Here is a 19,907-nt window from a genome sequence, read left to right on the forward strand (position 1 = left end):
ATAATCCAGGAGTCGTCCACTATATGACCTGAATTGTCTGCTGTAGGGGTTTTTTTGTTCCCACATGTCCTGCCTGCCCCACCCCGTCTCCCCTGTGGCCACGGGAACAACATGCCCCCAGCAAGCCAGCAGAGCCAGGGTTACAACTTCCTGTCCTCCCCAAGTGCCGGCCAGCAGGTCGTGACTTCCGGAGACACCGCGGGAGAACCAGGGACTGTAAATAGAGCAGGCTAGTGTCACTCCCATCAGGCACAGAGAGCCAGGCCCCCCGCAGGATCCCCTCTGTCCATCTGGGACCAGAGTCCTGGCTTTTCCCGCGATGCGTTTTGACATTTCTGGGGCAGGGAGCAGGCAGCCTGGGGAACCTGGTCAGGTCCCAGGGAAGGTCAGAATCCCAGCTTCAGCCTTACTCGCTGGGTATGTGAACCCATCTGAGCCTGCGTGTTCAAACCTGTGACGTTAGATTCGGATAGCATTTACACCTGTCGGGGTGGCTGGGAGAATTAGTTCCATCTTGGCACATCGCGGGAACTCAACAAAGGGTAACAGATACCCAAGCACTGTACCATCAGTGCCTACACATCGACCCCTGCTATGCCCACTGTGCCAGACGTGACCACTTGACAGAACATTTGAGAACAAGACTCAAACATTATACCATAGAAGCATCAGGAAAGCACTGGCTTCTCCAGGCAGCAAGAAAAGAGTCCTCCCCTTCATGCCCCGCATCCTGACACCTGGGAGCACAGGACGCCCGATGTGTCCGTAAGTGTTTCCTCACCTACTCACCACACCACAGTCTGCTTAGCCTGAGCCTGAATTTCCCCTAATTTCCCCTTTCACCATTATTTGTGTTGCTATCGAAGCATTTATCAACCTCAGGAAGATGCAAAACACCAATGCTATCTGAATTCAAACGCAATGTCAACTTGGAAACCTCAAAGCCACGTGGAGGTGGTGCTACCTAGGGAGCAGATGAAGCCTCAGGACGGCAGTGCAGCAACCTGTGGCAAGGCTGAAAGTGTGCCTACGCCATGCCCTGCGTCCCTGGGGACACCTACGCGTGTACCTGGAGATGTGTGCAGGGAAGCTCACCCCAGTGTTGCCTGTGGCCGCAGAAACCTGGAAACAGCCCAAAGTCTACCACGAGGGGCATGAAGTATCAGCCACAGCGGCGGCATCACCCAAACATAATGAGGGGTGAAAGGAGCGAACTGCAGCCATCACACCCTACATCACGCCACTTCCACAAGAATTTCAAGTATCCAAAGGGTGCTCGAATGCCCTCCAGACAGACCAAGTTCAGAAGAGTGGTACTTCTGTGAAGGGAAGGAAATGGAATGGGAGAAGAGGCCCTACAAACGTCCATTTTATCTCTAGTTTGTTTGTTTTTTTTGTTTTTTTTTTTTTGCGGTACGCGGGCCTCTCACTGCTGTGGCCTCTCCCGTTGCGGAGCACAGGCTCCGGACGCGCAGGCTCAGCGGCCATGGCTCACGGGCCCAGCCGCTCCGCGGCATGTGGGATCCTCCCGGACCGGGGCACGAACCCGCATCTCCAGCATCGGCAGGCGGACTCTCAACCACTGTGCCACCAGGGAAGCCCTCATCTCTAGTTTTTTTTTAATATCTACAAAAGCAATGATCCAAAGCAAACACGCAACATCACGTGACACTTGTTAATCCTGGGGGTGGGAACAGGGTCATTGATAAGTGGCCCTCTGTGGCTTCTTGGTTTGTGTTTCAGATCTGGATGACTCACATCATGCAAAGAAACCCCCAAACGCAGCAGAGTCACCGAGAAGGACGGAGCGGAGCAGAGAGCTGGGGGCACCCAGAGCACCGCTACTTTAAAGGGGGCCGGGGCTGCCTGCATCCCGAACACGCCTCAGCGGTCCAGTGCCACTTGGCCTTAACCCTCTGGCATGTGCTCGACCCAGTCACCTCCGCCCCCTTCACACTCCCTCCCCAGGAATCAGGCTCAGCCACCAACGCTGGGCTCTGCCACTCAACCAGACACGGCTATGCTGCCCAGCCCTCAGGCACCTTCCCAGTGGTGACTCACCCGGTCCTCTCAACAAGCGCACGAGGGGCACAAGGCAAGGACCGCCCCTTCAGTGAAAGGCGCGGAGCTGAAGCCTCAGAGAAGTCCGAAGAACAGCGTGAGCTGACTCAACGACTGGAAAACAGGACAGTCTCAGAAGCAATCCGCCTCGCAAATCTGGCCCAAGTCCGGGGTTTACTCTGCGTCAGGTTCCGAGAAGGGGGACTAACCACCAGCTGGGTTTTAGACTGAGGTCATCTAAATTTCACAATAACCAGCTTCACAGAGGAGGCGATGAAGGCCCAGAGAGGCCAAGCATCCTCCCCAAGATTACACAGCCAGGAAACACCAGATTTTTCTAACACACCCCCATCACCTCCCTGGAGCATTTCTCCATCAGGAAAATTCGCTTTCTGACGAGCATCCTCATATTCCCCGAACATGCAACAAGGCGTTTCCAGGGCCCCTGGGTGAGCAGAAAGCTGGGGGCTTGTCCTGGCTCTGTTTATTTGTTTACGTCATCGCCTGTCAAAGCCAGTCCTGAACCTCTGAGTGACTCAGAGACCTCACCGGGAGCAGCTGCTCTTTGGCTGGAGCCAGATAAGCCTTCACGGGGGAGATGGGGAGGCTCAGGGCCGTTCCTGGTAACTAGGTGGAGCCGACCCCCTCTCCCCAGAAATCCCCACCCCCATGCGGAGTCATAGACGGTAGCAGATAGGTAGACGGGAGGGAAAGACCCCACTGCCAGCAACTGCCCTGCAAAACCAGCTATGAGCACGGCTGACACTTTAACAGGACCAAGAAAGGGGGACCAAGCTTCCCCCCACCACCATGGGTGCCAGGAAGGGGACAGGTGAGAAGAGAGAGCAACCAGGGCAGATGGGAACGCAAGCGCAAAGCCAAGGCCCCGAAGCTCCTCGAGGGCCCACCATAGCCACCCGAGTCCCAGAGTGGCAGACACAGACAGAGCTGGACTCCAGCCTCCAGCGTCCTAAGCTATGGCACGTCACTGCCTAGCTCTGGCCTCCAAAGCCTTTTCCCTGAAGGTTCTATAAAGCAGAGGCAGACAGCATCTCCTGAAACTGCAGCCACCCACAAAAGCGTGTTCTCTTTATCCTACACCCCCAGTCCTAACTGAATAGAATGTATGGGTTCTAATGTCAGAATAATGAAGAAAATGTTCCCCCTTTTTTTTAAGGCAGCCGAGTCTCCTTTCAAACTTCTCACACAGCCCCTCACTCTGCCCCTCCTTTGGAGAAATTGAGAATCATTCCCCAGCTTTCTCAAATATGCTCCCCTTCTCCCCCGATGGCCTGCCCTGCCTCTCACATTAGCCAGGTTAAACAGGCGCCACAGGGAAGAGGCTCAAACTCACCCACGCTGACCCAGGCTTCCAGCGGCCAAGGCCATGGCCCTGCCCCACTGCGTGAGAAATTTTTTGTGTAGTAGCTATAAACCTTCCATTGCCTCCAAACCCGCTCAGGGATAACAGGGTGTTGGGGAAAGGGTGAGAGGTCAAACAGAGACCCTCCTGGAATCTGCCCCCTTCATTAACTTTGGAATTCCGCAGGCCAGTGTTTTCTCAAGCCTTTTTACACTAAACACTCACCCAGGAGGAGGGGACGGCCATTCTCACACTTCAGGCTCCAGCTGAAAAAGCCGGGACCTGGCTTCCTGGGATGAGGGAGGGCCAGCAGCAGCCCCTGGGCCCCCACGGGGAGGAGCTAACACTGAAGGAGCAAATACTCAGGTAAGAACTAGAGATTCAGTGGTGTTATGGTCCTGACTTTGCCTATGATGAACGTGAGGCTCAGAGAGGTTTAGGAACTACAGCAAGGTCACACAGCTATGAAACAGCAAAGTTTCACAACCTGGCTGTGTTTTGCTCCAAAGACCGCCGTCTTCCAACAACTGCAGCTCTCAGCCAAAGGAGGGCAAGGATCTCCCAGTCGGTCCCAGGCACCCTGTGTGGTAGGATCTGGGCGCCCGGGCCTGCCACTCAAATTAGCACTGAGGCCTGTGTGTAATTCCAGGGCTGGAAAGAGCATCCAACACTGAAAACACTCCTGTGAAATGACACCCTGAAGAGTCACCAAGATGACCCCTTGCTAACGCTGCAGCCCCTGACACAATGCACGTGTCTTTAGGTTGTACTGTGGGTCAGAGCATCAGAGGATGGCACGTAATAAGCCTTCAACAAATGTCTGCTATGCAAACGGTAAGAGAACCAGCAGTGTGAAGGTCTTTTGGATTTTCCGTAAAACCCCAAAGAAAGTACCATCCACATGCTGCTTAACGAGCCTCATATAAAGACTACATCTTGTAACAAGTTTTCTTTAGTGTTTATATCCAGGAGGAGTCTCTCACTTTCAAAGACAAACAGGTTTCCTTCATTTAGACCAAGGGGCAAACTATAGCCTGTAGGCCCTTTGCCAGTTCTTTTTTTTTTTAATTAATTTATTTATTTTTGGCTGCATTGGGTCTTCATTGCTGGTGTGGGCTTTCTCTAGTTGCGGCGAGCAAGGGCTACTCTTTGTTGCAGTGCGCGGGCTTCTCATTGTGGTGGCTTCTCTTGTTGCGGAGCACAGGCTCTAGGCGTGTGGGCTTCCGTAGTTGTGGCTCGCTTCAGTAGTTGTGGCACACGGGCTTAGATGCTCCATAGCACGTGGGATCTTCCTGGACCAAGGCTCGAACCCGTGTCCCCTGCATTGGCAGGGGGATTCTTGACCACTGCACCACCAGGGAAGTCCCTATTTCCAGTTCTTATAAATAAAGTTTTATGGGAACACAGCCATGTCCATTCATCTACATACGGTCTATGGCTGCTTTCCAGACACAAAGGCAGAACTGACTAGTAGTGACAGAACTGTACAGCCCACAAAGCCAAAGATATTTACTACTCAACCCTTGAGAGAAAAGGTTTGCCAAGCCTTGATTTAGACACAAATATAATCTAGTCAGTGTGTCCTGCTAACCAGGAACTCAGAACTAAAGTTACTGTTCAATATTAGTAACTCACGCATCCTCAATGGTCTTTATTTCCATAGGTCTGTATGTTTTGATCCTCTAACTCCATTTTAACACTTGGTTTAAAAATAGCGAATAATCCCTGAGTGCTGATTATATGTCAGGCACTGAAGTAAGCCCTTCAGTATGATCTCTTATTTAATTCTCACAATAAGCCCATAGGGTAGGTAGTATTTATCCCCTATTTACTGAGGAGAAATGAATGAAAAAAACATGAATGAATGAGTCATGGATTGATTGCATAGTGGTGATATTTACTACTTCATAATTCAATCCCAGAGAGTAATACAGGAGTTGATTGGAAAACTTTGGTGCTCAATAAGTAGAATAGAGTTGGCAGAGCTGAGATCAGCTGACTTTGTCAATTCGAGCAGAATTATAGGATTACAAAGCACTATCATTCCGAGATTCTTTTTGTTTTCAATCTAGTTTCAGACTGAGCTGTGCAATCGTTTCATCATGAATCTTCTGGATTTAGGGAGGATCACAGTGGACTAAACAGCACAGTGACATAGAGCCACTCAGGTCAGTCTGAGGAACACTCTGTCTCCAGTGATGTGGCCGGGGCCACACAGCCAAAGTGCCACCAATCGAAGCAAGGACGTGTGCTCCAAATTCAGCGCTCTGCAGGAGGGCTGTGTCCACATGTTGCTACCTTAACATTTTTGCAAAACTGACCTTTTTGTAACTTACATAACTACATCCTAAGCAGTAATATCCGAAAAATCACAGGTCTCCTGTGCCAATCATGGTCTTTTTCTAATTCAAGTTAAAATAAATATAAAACAATTTTTTTTAAGTTTGCCCCTCTATAACCTAGAGGCACCTTGTACATCTCACTGCAGTCTTGAGAACCACAGGCCAAGCAGGAGCAGGGAGGCTGAATGCTGACAGATAGGAGGGCATGCCAGCTTCTCCGCGCTCTCCTGAGATAATCTTGGTAGTTTTCTGGATCTCTCTGAACCTCAGTTTCTTCATGTGTAAAAGTGGGGTTCCACCCACTTCCCCAGGTTGGAAGATTAATCAAGCTTTGATAAACACCATCCGTTAAGCAACCCCATGGCTGTTCAGTGACAAGCCTGGTCTCCAGACTCAGCCTGTGTGGACCCCAGGAGCCCAGGCCCCGCCATGGGAGAACAGGTCCCGGCTGCTAAGCCATCTCCAGGAATGCTGGTTGGGGTGTCCGTGGAGGTGGGGGGCAGCCCTGCATCCCGCAGACCCTCCCCCATCAACTAGAATGTGTGCTATCAATCACCACGAGGGCCTATCAGTTAATTAAATTTTAGAAAAAAAAGGTCGGGCATGCTCTAGCAGCAGCCTGGGGTAACAGGGCTCAAAGAAAAATGGGTTCTTCCAAGCAGCTAAAAACAGACTTGTGAGATGATATAAGGCCAAGAAGAAATGCGAACTGGCCACACAATTGCAAAGGAAAAACTGGAGGAGCCGATGTGGACCCAGAAAATGGCAGCATAGCAGCAGCGCCAGGCCCACCAGGACCGACAGCACCAGAGGCATCCTGGCTTACACCTGTCTTCCCAGAGCAAGTGCTGCTGCCTTCACTCCCAGGCTAGAAGAGAAATTAGACGGTCTCCCTAGCAATGAGGATACCAAGGCCCAGAGAAGGGAGGCGATCTGCCCGAGGTCACACAGTCACTGGGGGCTGAGAAGGGAGTAGAAGTTGTGTCTCTCAGTTCCAAGCTGCGTGAACCAGCGGCTTTGGAATCAGTGAGAACTGTGTTCCAATCCTGCCTGTGTTCCCTGGGGGAGACCTGCTTTGCCTGTCTGGGCTCCCAGTTACTTCAGCACTAAAAGAGACTGTTCTAGTGCCCACCCCATAGGTCTGGTCTGGGGCTGGAATGGAATAAGGTCTGACATGTGCCCTGCACAGCACGTGGCTTAACAAATGGCGATTATTCCTACATCTGTGCCCGCAGGGTGCAGCCTCGCAGACACGGGGCAGCTGCTCGGAGCAGCTAGAGCGGGGGGAAAGCGGGCATCTTACTTCTCGCCATGACCATTCTGTGCCTTCTGGTGCCCGAGCCCACCCACCCCCTCCCGGGAGGAGCGTGAGATAACCCAGACCACCACAATGGGGTTATTCTAGGGAGTAACTGATAAAAGGAGAAAAAGCAGGGCTGCGGGCCATGTGATAAGTGAGGGCACAACTCTGCAGCAGGAGGGCGCGGGGAGATGGCAGAAGACATGCGAGGGGCCTGGGAGGGCAGAAGCGGAAGGGACAGTGCTGTGCCTCGGTGTCCCCACTCACTTGCCTAGCTGAACGCCTCACGTCCCTAGGAAGAGCTCTGATGGCCATTGCAAGCCCAGCCCAACCTCCCAACCCTCCAAGGACCCCCAGACCCTCAAGAGCCCGCCCCAGAGGACTCCTCTCCCTGTCCTGCTTGGCCGTGGACAGCAGCAAGCATAGCAACTGTCTCCAATTCCTCCCAGCAGACCGTGGACCCCTGGGGGCTGTACTGTGACCCCAGCCACACCTGGTCCTGCCGCCCAGCATGGGGCCTGCTTCCTCCATACAGGGAGCACAGAGTTCTTACTGAAAGCCTGTCTCTCCCAGGTGACAAAGAGGAACCCCGACCTAAGGACCCCAGCAGCATTCCACAGCAGGCAGTGCTACACACACACGCACCACACACCACACACACACACCACACACACCACACACACCACAAACACCACACACACAACACACACAACACACACAACACACACACCACAAACACACACACATACAAACACACCTCACACACCACACAAACCTCACACACCACACGCACACCACACACACAACACCCTTCTCAGCCTCCTGCTCTGCCTTCTCTTGGATAAATAGCCTTGGGCAAGTTACACGGCCGCTCAAAGCTCTCAACTGTAAAATGGGCACACTGCTGTCCGCCGGGGGAACTGCTGGGCTGACCAAGTTACACAGATGCTCAAAAAGCGTGTCTCCCTCTAGTCAGTCCTCTTCACAGCCGCCGAAAGAAATCACCACCTGATTTCTGTGGATCACCACCTGGCCTGATCAACTACGATGCAGTAAATAAGAGGCCTGCTGTGTGTTTAGGCTGTGAACAAGGCACACAGGTCTCCTGACCTCAGCTTACCTCCTAGGGTGGGAGAAAGAGAGGAAATCAAATACCTTGCCTAAGTGGTTATAATATCATGACGCATGGTGGAGCTGTGGACCAGGACAGCGGGGAATAACCAGAGGGCCACTACTTCCACGAGGAGGTCAGGGAAAGCCGTGCTCACAAGTGCCATCGGGCCTGAGCGGAACCGGAAAGAACGCAACCAAAATCGAACCCCAGGCACCGCCCCTCGTGCCGTCCTGGCAGCCAAGTGCCAGGTGGTCCCAGGTGGCCTGAGCGCACGGGGCACTGGCTGTCAGAGCCGCCACTCTCCTGTGGGCAGCACAACGCTAAGGCAACATCCCTCAGAGCCACCAACCTCACGGCTGCCTGGTCAGGACAGCTTGTCAACTGCAGAACTGCCGCAGTCCTCCGTCGCCGGGCCCAAGTCCGGCCACTCGCTCCCTCTCGCGGACAGGAGGCCCCTTTCCCTTGCCTGCTGCCGGCCGGCCGCTCGGCCTTCCCGTGGGCTCTGGGGACGGGGACCTTTGATCAACTGTCCACGCCAACCAGCAGTTCCCAGTTCAAAGGCCAGCACGGCCCACCTTGCTCTGCTCAGAAAGACTTCCAAGGCCCAAGCAACACCCCTCCTTCCTGGAAGCCTTCCCCCAGGCAGCCGTGAGTGACCTTCCCTACCACGTGCTGAGCATCTGCTGTGCGCCAGACACGACACTGGGTGTCGGCACGTGCACGACTATTTTGGGACCAACACCAACCCTATGAAGGACGACGATGAGTCACCCCCACTGAGTAGAGAAGGGCAAGGAATCCAGGAGTCCCTTGTCCCGAGTCACTCCACAGACACGGGTCACAGATTCCAACCCAGGCCTTTCTGGCTCCACAGGACCCCAGCGGTGCCTGCAGTGTCTTAACTCGCCAACGATCATGTCCTCATTCACCCTTTCTGCAGCAGGAGACGTGCCAGGCACTATCCAGTGTCTTGGAGACACACAGCCACACAGAAGAGGCCCCGGCCTTCAAGGCACGTATGATCTGGTAGATGAGGACAGACACACGAACCGGGCAAATCAGTAGAGGGTGACAGGCACGATGACAACATCAGTGACGGCTCCTTGGAGGCAACTTTCCATTTCCATCTGTCCCACACACACACCCAGCACGATGCCAGACACACAGAGCGAGCCCGTTAAATGCCAGCCCCTTCTGAGAGCCGGCCACGTGGTGGTGACCTCGCACCTGAAGCCCAGGTGGGTGCTGGACAGAACACGCGGGAGATACGAGAACAAGGAGAAGGTGGGCCTTACGTTTCATAGGGAGCCCCCAAGGGAGCTGGCAGAGCCCCAACCGAACATTCCTGTCGGCAGCAAAGGCAGGAAGCTTCAGTCCTCGTCCACCAGGGGCATCCGGGCTGCAGGAATCCGCGAGGCACTCAGCCAGGGCCTTCCCAAAACCACCTTTAGCATCCAGAAACGGGGCGGGTGTGTGTCATTGGAGAGAGGGCTTCCACCAGCGTTATTCCTCAGGCGGCCGAGAATCACTGTACATCCACACGGCTCAGAAAAGCCTTCAGGGAAGCTCCACGCAGCTGACAGGCGCGGCCATCACGAGGGACCATCTTTTTAATTCCGTTCTGGTCAAAAGATCAAGCCTGGGGATGGGAAGGAGAAAAATTGACCTTGTTACAATCACGGACCCAGAGCAGCAGTTATTCTTCCTTCCTTATGTTTGACCTAAGACGCTGAGAGGGGAATCACTAAAAATAAGGCCCTGCAGCTCTGACACTAAAATAGAGGTGAGGCCAGAGACCGAGGGGGAATGTCCTACAGGCACCAGAGCCCTCTCACCAAGGGAACTTTCTACTGCTTAGGGTTCCTCCTTAGGAACTATCCAAGTAGGGCAAAGGGGCTGAGGTACGCCCGTTATAAAGAGGAGGACAGAAAGTTCCGGAAAGGTTAGGTGGCTGGCTTAGGGAGTGACCGGCACAGCCAGGCCTGGCACCCTGCCCTGGGCTCCCCTGCAGGGCCCAGAGGTCCCAGCTGAGGGGGTTTGGGGTCAGCTGGTAGGAAGTAGTTCTCTGTTTTCTTTTTAAAGATAACCACAAAGCCTTGGCGTCCTTCCAGGCCTTGTCCTGTGCTATGAACGTCTTCAGGGGCAGGGCCTGGGGCCTGTTCCTTTTTTATTCATTCCTTCAGCAACTGCTGAGCGCCTACCAGGTACTCAGTACTGTTATAGCTATATGGGGACACCTTGGTCTCCTAACCCGGAGTACTTAACTTACTCTAAAGATAACTGAAAAACAAACAGATGTGGGAGGGAGGGAGACGCAAGAGGGAAGAGATATGGGAACATATGTATATGTATAACTGATTCACTTTGTTATAAAGCAGAAGCTAACACACCATTGTAAAGCAATTATACCCCAATAAAGATGTTTAAAAAAAAAAAAAAAAACAGATGGATCCACAATGCTTAGGGCTTGGGGTTCAACAGCCACCTACCCACCCATGATAACAATACCTGCCCTTACGGAACAGCAGTTACCCTGCTAAAAGCTCTGGCCCCCATCTGATACAATCCCCAGCCACCCTGAGACTCCTGCCCTTATTTTCCAGATGAGGAAAGATAGCCACAGACAACTAGGAAGAGTAGAGCCCGAATCTGAGCCCAACCTGTCTCCTGAGTCTGCGCCCTGATCCGGGATGCCTACCCGAAGGGCCGTGGCTAAAACTTAGTTCCGGACGTTCCCCCTGCATAGAATCCTCATTTAATCCTCACCACAACCCTACGCGTTATAGAACATTCTCATCTGACTTCAGAGATGAGAAAGCTGAGGCCCAGACAGCTTAAGCCACTCGCCCAAGGTCACACAGCTAGAAAAACCACAGAACAGGGATTTGAAATTAGGCAACCTGGCTCCAAAGCCCATGAGCTTGACCATTACGTCAACTGTCATCAACAGCAACCGTTGCTGCAATTACACATTTTCCAATACTTAGTGGTAAAAGACAGCACAGTTCATGAGCCTACAGTTCTGGAGGCCAGAAGTCCAACACAGGTCCCATGAAGCTAAAATCAAGGTGTCGGCAGGCTGTGTTCCTTTCTGAAGGTTCTAAGAAGAATCCGCTTCCTTGTCTTTTCCAGCTTCTAGAGGCTGCCCACATTCCTCGGCTAGTGGCCCTTCCCTCCATCTTCCTCTATCACAGCACCTCTCAGCCCGTTTCCATCATCTCATCTCCTCTAACTCTTCTGCCTCCCTCTTCCACTTTTAAGGTCCCATGAGATTACACTGGACCCACCCAGATGATCCAAGATAATCTATCTCAAGGTCCTGAACCTTAATCTTACCTGCAAAGTCCCTTGTGACAAGTAAGGTACCATATTCACAGGCTCTGGGGATTAGGACATGGGCATCTTTGGGGGTCATTATTCCATCTATCGTTGCAGCCATGCCAAAGGGCATCCATCCTCTGTGTTACTCATTCTTCAGCGACCAGAGGTCAAAGAGTGAGTCCCCTTGCTCCATTTAAACCGAACTGACACAGCTTTTAGACCCAAGAGGAAGATGGGTTCAAAAGGAAGCTTAAATGTCAAGACAAAAGTACAGGAGAGTGGCTGAAACGTTAGAGTTGGAAGTCAAGCTACCAAATTCACTAGCTATGTTACTCTGGGGAAATATTTTTCACCCTTGGTTTCCTCATCTGTAAAATGGGAGTAAATCACATCTACCCACTTCTTGGCAGTGCTGTGAGGCTGACATGAAATAAGCAACATAGCACTCAGCATGTTGCTGGGCACACACTAAGGGCTCAGGGTCAGCCCTTATTTCACACATCAAATGGAGGCGGCCTCCCACCCGTCGAGGGCGGTCTGTCCCAGGACCCCTCACAACCGCCCCTCTTTCTTCCTCGGCTCCGGCCCAGGAGCAGCACCGCACCAGAAAGTTAGGACTGGAGTCGGGTCGGCTGAGAGGGGCTGCTTACGGCAGGAGGGGGGCAGGGATTTACGGCACCAGCCCCGGTTAATGGCAGGGGAGGGAAGGGGGCACACAGTCTGTTAAATGTTTACCGAGGCCCACAGGCAAATATGAAGCCCAGTTTGTTTTGCTGGCCTTGGGTACATTAAAGCTCTGTCACCTGGGGAAGAGTTATTCCATGGTCTGTTGGGTATTACTGCAGCAAAGCGGTGGTCCCTGACCAGGGGCAGGGGCAGTGCCGACGTTCTCGCATGAAGGCAGCTCTGCCACGGACTCCACCTGCGAGAACTTAGGATGCAGGGCGCTGCACACCACGGCTTCTAGGACCATCAAACAGCAACACTTCTCCCTCAGGGAGCAGTTCTGTTTCCTCTGCGAGGTGACTCCTTTTGGGTCATTTGCTCTTCCTGTAATGGATTAGCCAAAATAAAAAAAGCCAGGCAATACCCAGGACTGGCTTGGCTGGGGAAGTGGAATTTTCATACAAGCCGGTGCACAGACATTCTGAAGAAAGAAAGACAAACAACCACTTTGGGAAGCTGTTTTGCATTATCCACCAGAGCTGAATATATGCTTTACATATTCCACGCTTAGGTATAAACTCACAGAAATGTGTACCGATGTTCGCCAAAAGATATGCTGTTGGATGTTCATGGCAGCGCTACTCATGACAGCCACACATTGGAAACGACTCAAACGCCTCCCGGCAGGAGATTGGATACTACACACACACACACACACACACACACAGGAATATTACAGAGCAACGAGAATGATCTACAACTGCACGTAGCATGTGAATATATCTCACAAATGTAATTTTGAGAGAAAGAAGCCAGATACAAGGGAATGCATTGTGATGTCATTTATATTAAAAACATAAACAAGTCAACCTAGTCTATGGACAAGGTTACCTGAGTGAGGGGGGGAAGGGACAGTCAGTGATGGGAAGGGGTCAGCAGGGGGCTTCTCACACGCTGGTAGTGTTCTATCCATCCCGGTGGCGGCTACACTGGATGTCTTATCAAGCTGTTTTATATGCTTCTGATATGTGTGCTTTTTTATGCATGTAACCTCAATAAAAAGTTAAGTAACATTTTTTTTTTAATGTCTCCCGCGCAAGTACGTTTGCTGGAATACTGAAGACGTGGCAACACCCACTCAGGCCTGGGAATGGCCCCTTCTAGGTCTCTGTGCCTTGTATTTTCATGCCCTGCTGCCTTACAGCTGACCCTGCCCCGGGGAGGGTGATCAGGGAAACACTTCACAAATAAGCTCGCTCTGGCCTAGTGACACGGAATTTGACATGGAATTGCCCCACAAGAAAATACAGCCCCTGGCCCGATTCTCTTGGCTGAGTCTCTCCCCTCTTAGCCTCTGCCTCCGTCAGGCCCAAATACGTCACTTCGTTCTTGACCGTCCCTAGCAGGTACTTCCAACAGCTGACCGCTGCCCGGTAGTGAACATGCTGAAGAAGAGCGAGAAACAGCCTGCCTCTATTTCCTACCCAACACCAAGAGAGCATCTTTCTAAACTACCAGCTTCCCCTAAAGACGGGACGCACAGAGGAGTGCTCTGGGAATAGGAAGGCTTAAGGGACCCTGGGTTGGCAGAGACCGGAATGCACAAAGCCAGGTCACGCAGCCCCCGGTGCCGACACTGGGAGAGAAACACAGTCTCTCTGACTGTGATGGTGGGAGCCGGAGAGCGTGTCTCCTAGTGGGTGCCTGCCTGGCTTCCAAGCCCTCTCTCTGCTTCTGGGTCTCCTGGACTCCGGGTGTATGTTTTCCCTCTCTTGCAGCAGTGATCAGTCAGAGTGTTCATTTTAGTAGGAGCAAGAGTCAGCAGATGCTGACCGCGCCACCTCTGAAAGCTGCCGGGGCGGGGAGGGGGGCCAGCTGTGGGGAGGAGGGACCGGTTCCCCAAGGGGAGGATCCAGTCGGTAAAGCTCGCACCGTCTTAGCTGGCCTCGCTCTCTCTCAGGTACGCGAGACTCCATCAACACGGATGCTACCAAGCAGGTGTCTGCTTTATCTTTTTCTGAGGAAGGGAGTGGCGGCAACTTCTCCAGCCGTGTCCGTATTATTTCTCAGTGATACCCCGAGAGCTGGGGCCTGCCTAACCTGGGGAGATAAATCAAGCAGATTTGTTCCCAGGGAAAGCGGCAGCCGTCCGACTGCTGACTGACTCTATTTTTGCTTCGTTTCAGTTTCTCCACAGTGTGTGCTGGGATGATACGGATCAGCTGCCTTGGAATTTCCAAGCCTTCCAGCCCATGCTCCCCCACTCGCCCCCATCCCACTCGCCCAATTCCTCATTCAGGGGATGGGGGCTCGGGGGCCAGATAAACCCGGGTGGGAATCGCAATGGGGTCAGTCGCTCGCTGGCCACGGGCACAGCCCTTAGGCTCTTTGGAAGTGTTTCCTCACCTGTTGAATGAAAACGAGGAACCGAAACGCATGTCCCCTGGGGTTCGTATGTGGAGGAGACTGTATACAAAATGCTCAGGGCCCAGACCTGCCCACGGGGGCTCCTGACTCAGCAGAAAGTCAGCATCACCTCAACCGTCCTGATCAGCCGGTACTGTTGCTTGGGAGATGCAGACTGAGCCCCGCCCCACTCACCAAAGTCAGCAACGGACTGAAGTTCCTCTGCACTGAACCATCTAAGGCCAGGTACCTCCACCTCCACCTCCACCGATTAGAGCCATTCTTCAAAAATACTGACATTCGGGTCCAGCCAGGCTCCCGGAGACCTGCAGAGCCCTTGAGAACTCAGCAGAGGTTCAACAAATGTTGGCTGGAATAGTTAAGTGACTAATCATAACTGCACATCGAATGCTCACAATGTCCGGCATGGTGCTAGGAGCTGGAAATCACATCGGTCAAGAAAGACAGGATCCCTGCCTTCAGGGAGCTCTCAGGCTATACCAAGAGATCCAGAGATATGAACGGGCAGATGGTGCATGGCCGCAATCGGATATGCTGGTGATGGCCGGGCACCCGTGGCAGGGCAGTGGGTGCTCGGCAGAGGAGGAGAGGCTGGACCACACTGAATGTGAGAGGCCCCAGCATGTCAGAGCACAAGAAACCTTGCAAATAATCCGGTTCCTCACTGAACAGCTGAGAAACAAGGCCCAGAGAGGTAAAGTGACTTGCCCAGGGTGGCCTAGCTAAGACTTGCGCGATGCAGAATAAGAAGCAAATCTTGAGCGAAAAAGGGTGGGCTGGGCACACGATGCCTGGGACAGGCACTGCTCCTGAAGCCAGCGTGACCAGAGGCCTGGCAGAGCAGGGCCATACCACCTGCAAGCTCGCTCCAAGAGCACTGGTTGTCTTACGCTGTGTAACCTCAACAATGCTGTGAGGTAGTAAACTCGTTTTCAAAAGGGGACACCGGCACACAGCAAGCTGTACGCCCAAAGCCATGCGGGAGTCGGAGATCCTGAGATAGGAGCCCTGGCGCTCTGCCTCCACAGCCTTTTTGCCTAACCACTAGGCTGTCCTGCCTTAGAAGGGGGATATGGAGGGAAACACCGGGGGCAGGGTGACAGGATAAGAAGGTTCTGGAAGATAGAGCTGGGGAGGGCTCTTGGGAGTTTGGTCGCTAGAAAATGCAACGAACAGAGACTCCCGAGGCATCAGTATCCACTGCCAGGAACTGACCAGAACGCCCCGGCCCAGTGACCTGTCGGTGGGTCCCGGGCTTTGCTCTTTTCCCGAGGTAAGTGTCTCCTGTTGCCCACAACATGCTGCTCCAGAAGGTTCCTCGTCAGAGTGGGACGTTTGCCCATCACATCATTCCCACCAGGCTCAGGGATGACAGGGTGGGAGTGTGGCAGTGGGTCTCCCCAAAATAACTGACCCCTGACTGCTTCTCCCCACCTGCAGGTGAGAAGACAAATGGTCCTGGAGAAACCTGGGAGCAGCGCCCACCCAGGTAGAACGTGATGACACCTCACTTGTCATAGACTGTCCTACAGACACACCTGTTTGGGGGGTACAGCTGTCTTGATTACAGATTCCTGGGATTACTTCACAATAGCTTTCTTTTTCATTAACTAGACCAGACCAGAGAGAAATAGCACCAACAATTGTAAGAGAGACAAAGAGGCAGGCAGACAGACAGATGGATGGAAAGACAGACAGCAGGGTGGGCGGGAGGGAAGCCGTGCCCAGCAATGACCAGCGTTTTACAGACAAACAGACCAGGGTGAGAATTCTAGCTCCAGTGCTTACCAAGCAGCTGTGAAACCTTGAACTTCAGTTCTCTGAATCTACTTGCCTCCCTGCAAAATAGGTCCTGCCTTGCACAATTAGGCGGGAAATTAGAATTAACCTATACAAGCCCTTACACATAATAGGTCCTCAATAAAAGAAAACCTTCCATTTAATCAGCTCACCTCCATGATCCTTGACACCCTGAAGGTGATTAAGACACTGAAATGAACTGAGAAAGCCATGAACACTTTCCTTCTACAAATGACAAGCCTTCAAAGTCTTTTTTTTTTTTTTTTTTAAAGTTCCTTCTGTTTGCTTTTGCTCATAAAGAACCGCAGGGAAAGGTCAGCAAAGACCCAACTGTCAGTCAAATCCCAGGAAGAAAGGGGACAAAGGGCCACGGACCTGAGCCACCCAACAGGGGCTAAAGAGACAGTTCTTTACAGGACAGCAGAACTCACCCTTGAAGACTCCAAAGAGAGAAGCTCTAGGACGCATTATATTCTCCAAGAAAGTAACTCTGAAGGAGAGTCAAGATTTCACACCCTGCCTGCAAAGAGCTTCTCATTAAAGCAACGCGGCTACAGGAAATAAACAGTCCACTGAAGGACTGAGCCCACAGACTGCAGTGGACGTGCTCCAGGACCTCAGGGAGCCCTGCACGGGATTGGAGCTGTTTTCATGGACGGATCATGGGCAGCCTGAGAGGTGTACAAGTTGAGTAGAAGGGAAAAGAGGCTCAGGGTAGTGGGAGCGGTAGAAGGAGGAAGACGAGAAACAGCGTTTATTAGTCGCCAGTCACAGAAGAGGCCCTTTTTAATTCCCCCATTTAATCCCCATTAATGCTCACAACCCCAGAGACAGGTCTCAAATCCCCAAATTACAGAAATGTCAGCAGGGAGAGGGAAGGCATCTTACCCCCTGTTGCACAGCTCTCAAGGGGTGGAACTGAACTCGGAACCATCAGCCTACAAGCCTCCTCAGATCCACCATGACACCAAACCCTGGCCTTGCTTTAGGATTTGGGTCACGTTCCCAGCACCCTGAGCTCCCGGGCTCTCGGGGGCTGGGGACTGACTTCCTCTGCTTGAGCTCTTTCCTCAAAGCAGACCTTTCCACCCGGCAACCCTGCTGCACCTTCCCTCCCCAACCCGTCTCACGGCTCCATACATCCCATAATCATCACCTTTATTCCAACTCCTCTTATTACCTGGATTAGCTGGGCTTCCGGGGAGGTCACGATTGTGACTTTGGAATGCATTTCTGACTTTCACAAAAAAGGTCTTTCCTTCAAGTCACATGGGCACATTTCACTAAGTAAACTCGGGGGGGCGAGCTGCCTGCCCACGGGACACTGGGTAAATCCAAAGTGGCAATGGTGGGACAGGAGGCAGAGATGACAGAACAAAAATCCAACAGACTGGGTGTGAGGTTCGGGAAGTGATCACCACTGTGCTGTCACCCCAGCGCTCCACGGAAGAAGGGAGTCGTTTAAAACATCCAGCGACTGACGAAGGAAGCGGAGCGGCTTGCCCCTGCCTCTCCTTCCCCTGCACCAAAGGCAAGCCCCTCTTCCACCCCATCCCGTCGGCATCCGGGGTCAGGAGACAGAAAGTACATGGGCAACAGGAACATTATCGAGGGAAAGAAAGGAGACAGAAGGAAGGAAGGTAGAAAAGGAGGAAAAGAAAATTTTAAAATAAGCAGCAGAAATCCAAACGCATTAAAAACATATCAGAATCGTAGTCCAAATAAAAACACTGACTTGGGGAACTTAAGTCTCCAGAGCTCCGTGGGAACTGAGTGGCATGGCATCACAGCATCCGTGGCAAGTCAAGTTCAACATCGCACACACGCACATACGCACACGCATATATACACACACACGCACACGCACTGCTGTGTGTGGGGTGTACGTGGATCACTCCATGTTTACCAAGTGCCTTCACAGTGTGAGTTGCGGTACTAGGCTCCCGAAAGGTTTCTCTGGGCCAGTGGGTCTCACACCTGAGTGTGCCTAAGAACCACCTAGGGGCTTGTCACAATACAGACCCCCCCAAGGTCCACCCACAGCAATTCTGACCAGTAGGCCTGGGGAGGGGTCTACCCCATAGGTCCCTCAGGTGACAGACATGCCGGGTGATAGTGATGTGAGGCGACATGGATGCAGGATTATACAGTGATGCAGGGTGATACGTGATACAGGGCGATAGTGATACAGGGTGATGTAGTGGTGCAGGGATGCCGCAGGGCTCACTGGAGAAGCTCTCTTCCTGGGGGGCTAACTGCTCTCTCTTCAGTGTGAGGCATTTGAGATAAAGTGAGGCTGTGAGTGGTTGCTGCTGGGAGGGAGGGAGGGGGTTACCCTTACCGAGCACTCTTCTGGGCCAGCCATGAGCTGGGCTCCTGGGGCTCAGGGTCTCGCATTGTGCCCACCCACCCCTCCGAAGCAGTTACTGGTGCATCTTACAGATGAACAGCTAAGGCTCACCAGGGTGGCTTGTCCAAGGTCACCTACCTAGGAAGTAGCAGAACTGGAAACTTCCTTTTGTCTCCGAGGAGGGAAAAGATAAAAAGGAAAAGGATACACTCTAAATCCTGAAAACGTGGAGTGGTTTAGAGGAGAGGAAGGAACTGGAAGAGGAAAAAGGGAAAGGAGAATAGATGCCTGAGCACTTATTCCTCACGACGCCTGGCTGGAGCGCTTCTAATCCTTTAGACGGGCTCCAGGGAGCATGCAGCCCCAGCAGACCCCCTGGACCCCACAAACCATAGCAACGGGAGGAGAAACAGATCTCAGATGGTTCAGGAGGGGACGCTGTGCAACCAAAATACTCTGATTTCTCCCCCAGTCACCACAGAAAACTCAGTACAGCTCACAACACATCTCATCACTTGCTGCTTCCTCTTACAAACACACAGGCACCCAAAGGGTCATGTCGAAAGAAACCCGCACGTTGAGCGCCCAGCGGCACCTCAGCATAAGCCGTGAGAAGGACGAGGACCTTCCTTTGAGGGTGAACAGGATCATGGGACACATTTCATCATTTTGCTTCTCGGTCTCAAACCTGCAGGATGACAGTCAACTGCTTCACAGTCAGGCTGAAGGTAATGCCCACGGCTAACATTTACCGATTGTCTTCTAGGCAGCACACACCTCAAATTGGTGTATTGAAAAAAAAAAACGCAAAATCTATAACACAGGTGGTAATAAACTGAGCTGGGATTGAGGTCCCAGGGTCCCAGCTCTTAAAGTTTCAACTTTAGCTACAGACACCCCTGCAGTCTGAGCACACTGGACATGTCACTCACTGACTCTCCCCTGGGCCTCTGCTTCTGCTGTCTTTCCAACTGCTCAGCCTTCTTGGTGAACTTCTACTCATCCTGCAAAGCCCTTTCTCTCACTGTGCCTTCCCCAATCTTCTCATCATCCCCCTGTGCCTTACAGCTAAATCCACTGCTGCCCCTTCCCCAGCGCTCCCACCGCATAAAGGCAGACACCATATCAATTCAAATCCCAAGCCTGTCACCTCTGGCCCATTT

The 19,907-nt window shown here is 52.6% G+C and overlaps 1 long non-coding RNA gene across 6 annotated transcripts in view; it reads right to left on the reverse strand.

Moving 5' to 3' along the window:
- LOC137209863 (uncharacterized) overlaps positions 1–19,907 on the reverse strand; it is a 393,448-nt gene that overhangs the window by 314,637 nt on the left and 58,904 nt on the right. For all 6 annotated transcript variants that reach the window (XR_010936151.1, XR_010936154.1, XR_010936150.1 and 3 more), the window contains exon 2: positions 9,476–9,819. This is a non-coding gene — a long non-coding RNA (uncharacterized lncRNA). The remainder of the gene's footprint in view (positions 1–9,475; positions 9,820–19,907) is intronic.

This window comes from Pseudorca crassidens, chromosome 17 (assembly GCF_039906515.1).
Source record: "Pseudorca crassidens isolate mPseCra1 chromosome 17, mPseCra1.hap1, whole genome shotgun sequence".
NCBI classification, from domain to species: Eukaryota; Metazoa; Chordata; class Mammalia; order Artiodactyla; family Delphinidae; genus Pseudorca; species Pseudorca crassidens.